Raw genomic sequence first — 3794 nt, forward strand, 5'->3', positions numbered from 1 at the left:
TTTTGTGTTCTTTGTATTCCTCTGCTTTTTATCTTTCCCGTAAAGCTTAAGAATTACAATCTATTATTTGGATCTTTGAATGAAATGATGTATACCATTGTAGCTACATATTTAGGTATTACCATTGTAGCTACATATTTAGGTATGTTATGTAGATATTTTCCATCTCTTTGGAAGCCTAAATGAAAGATGTCAGAAAATGCCCATTAATAGCTAAATTTATTAGGGCCTAGTGAGGTACAGTTGAATTCTAAAGTATTGCCACAAATGGAGTGGTGCCACTTTTGCCGGAGTTTGGAAATTGAGTTTTGGTGTTTTCTATTGGACCAGTGGGAGGGAAATTTGAACAACATTCCCACCTCATTCATCCCCATTTTATTACAACATCATTAAAGGAAAATATATGCGAGATGTGTGCAATGTTTAATGCCACATAAATTGTGCAGCTCATGCTAGATCATAAATGCACTTCCAGAACTTTAATTTAATTTCTATCGTATATTATCTGATCCATCAAAATATTCTACAGTTAATGCTGAATTTATCGATGAGAGATGGCAAACATAACATACATAAAAAATATCCACCGCAATAATACAGCTAATGCCACTGCGTGTTAAAATTCAGTTTGATTTAATGGCACAAGAAGACTGGTTCGTTCCCTTTAATGACTTGATACTTTAAAAAAGTATGATTACCTCAGATTTGATCCCTCTCAGGACTACCGCATATGTCAAAGACCTATGCGGCCATGAAGCTGCATGTTAGTAAGAGGTAAACGGTTAGTCCAAATGTGAATCTAAAGATAGGAAAAACCTTGCGGCGAAGCCCTTAAGAAAACACTCCAACAGCCCAATGCCTGCAGGGACCTGAATTCCAGGATGGACGTGGATGCGACTGAGCTACCGAACCTGGAGTCAAACTCCAGGAGGAATTGCCCTATCGAAATTAAGATTGGTGGATGGAATCCACTGATGGATTCTAACGGACATTATTCTGGATAGCAATTCTCTTTAACAATGATTGGATTAAGAAGCATTAGCTCATTTCAGCAATACTACAATCAAATCTACAATATAGTCACACTAAGTTCACTCAAGCAAGTTACGTCAAAGGGTAGAACTAAACAAAAAATATTTTGAATAATGGAGTTCATTAAAAATACCATTGAGATTACCATGGACAAACTGCCCTCAAAACTCCTGATAATGTGGAAGTAAACACCAAGGGCACACCAAAAATGTCTGAAACTACAGGACAATACGTCTCATTACAATAATGAAATGGATAGGAAATGGGCTTGTTTCAACGTATTCCCATCCTGATCCACATGATAAAACTTGACTCAATTGAACGTCTTTTTCAGCCTCCGCATCTTAGGTGGTTAGGGGTTCATTTTATTAAAGTTCTGAAGATCTTTGGGTCATTCCACGTCAGTTCCCGCTTACCATAGCACCCACCGACTGATTTTTATGAAATTTTTGTCACTAGGTACTACCTATTTCATGACCCATGTAAAATATTTCTTCCCTCACTCTCATAGTTTACATGGAATGAGGAGTCGAAGTTTGAGATGTTTGCTCAGAAGTGATGGTAGTGGGAATCAAATTCAAGAGTGCAGAGCACCAGTGGCGCAGCGAGGGGGGTTTTGGGGGTTAAACAGAGCTCAGAGAAATTTTAAAGTTTAATCCATTTTACTTAATTGGATTGATGTTACGAATAGAATAGTGTAAGGATTAATAAAATATCCCTCAGAACGCCGTAAAACTCACAATTTTGAACCGTTTATCTTAAAATTCCGCAATTTAATAATCTCGCACCCATCGCTTATCCTGGTGGATATTCCATACCACCACACACCCCCGTATTGGCTGCACCTAAATCCCCCCCAGCCTTAATTCCTGGCTGCGACCCTGCAGAGCACAAGGTAATAATTCATAGCTCAGAAACCACATAATATAGTATTTGAATGAAATTTTGACCCCTTGTCTATCCAAGTGTCTTTTATTCCCCTTGCATTGTTATGTTAGCCAAAATGATGTCAACAATTGTTAATTAACCAATTTTTTGAGCTCAAAACCATTACTTCATGTTTTCAGAATTATCACCAAAAGGCAGAGTAGTTAACTCATCCAATTTTTTTTTCAATTAGGGTAAATATGTGCTCTAATATACTGTGAAATAAAAGTGTTGGTGTTTCGACTGCCACTATTAGTATTCCAGGTTTTACTTTTTTTCTGTCTCTGTGAGGGGGATTTTGGGCACAAACTCTAAGATAATAAGTACAAGTGTATCCATACCTTTATGAGTATATATTTGAAATAATGATCACCATGCACCGATACACCATCCACCAAGCAAGATAACTTTTCGATGACAATTTAAAATTTTCTTTAACAAACCGAGATATTATTCTTTGCATTTCATATGCATAAGCTATATCATACTCCAAATCATCTGGCAAGATGCATTAACTGGAAATAATTGACCGTTTTGTCTGGTTCTGGTTATCTGGAGCAGTAGTGCATTGAGGGGGGTTTTGGGTGGTAAACCCACCCCCCAGAGCTCAGGGAAATTTTAAGTTTAATCCATTTTACTTAATTGGATTGATATTACTAACAGAATAGTGCAAGGATTAATAAAATAACCCTCAGGAAGCCATAAAACTCACCATTTTGAACCATTTATCTTAAAATTACACAATTTATTAATCTCGCACCTACCGCTTATCCTGGTGGGTATTCCATACCCCACGCAACCCGGTATTAGTTGCACCTAAACCCTCTTACCTTAATTCCTAGCTGCGCCCATGATCTGGAGTATAAATCACAAAGGGTATACAGTACAACTATCACCGGTCCAGAGATACTCATGTGCCTCATCCTTGGTCTAACATTAGGGTGGTTCTTTATTTTTCGATTTTTCAAATTTCTTTCGGGACACCCCCCATTTTATGCCAACTGGTGTAAGATATAATTGCAATTGAATAAAGGAAAGACATGCCAAATTTGCATATTATAATTACTTTTTAGCAGAAACTGTTCAGTATTGCGAATGACCTCATTGGTTTACCTCAGGCTTAAATAAAAACAAATTATTATCTTTCTCACTATCATCGTTAGACCGCTGAAGTCATAATTCCTCTTGTTCGAGTCACAGGATAGCTTTCCTTTCTCTGTGTCTTAAAGAGTTACACAGTCCAAGCATACATCCTGGTCTGCCCTCTTCTCCTTTACTGAGAAGGAACAGTCTGCCTTATTCTAGAGGTATCATCTCTTAACCATCAACATGGGTGATGTTGATCAGATCATCGAGGGCTGGCACGAATTTTAACTGTTTTCCTATTTGCGACTGAGTTCTTTGTCCTGACCTTTGCAATAACCACCACTAATGGTAAAGAATTTCCAACTTTCTGATGCTGTGATTAAATTACTGCCTTTTCTCACAAAAAACTTTCTTTTCTTTCAAGCGAAGTCTAGAACTAGATTCCAAATTTTTAATTTCCTTTAGAAAGTCACAGAAAAGAAACCTTGGAAACTGTCCATTACATGGCAGCTTATAGCCAACAATTTGATTCTCATAATGACCAATTAAGAATATTTGATTGGCGTTTCTAGTTTCCATTTCCAAATTCTACTATGCCGGCACTACATACACAAGCTGGTTGTAAAAAGCGTCTTCGATGCAAGGTTCGGGAAGTCTTCGGACACTAATGTTCCTCCATTTTAAATATTTCAAAACCTATGGAGAATAAATCACTAAACGCAAATACTAGCCCGTTTTGGCTATAAGTA

The sequence above is a fragment of the Ischnura elegans genome, chromosome X (assembly GCF_921293095.1).
Source record: "Ischnura elegans chromosome X, ioIscEleg1.1, whole genome shotgun sequence".
NCBI classification, from domain to species: domain Eukaryota; kingdom Metazoa; phylum Arthropoda; class Insecta; order Odonata; family Coenagrionidae; genus Ischnura; species Ischnura elegans.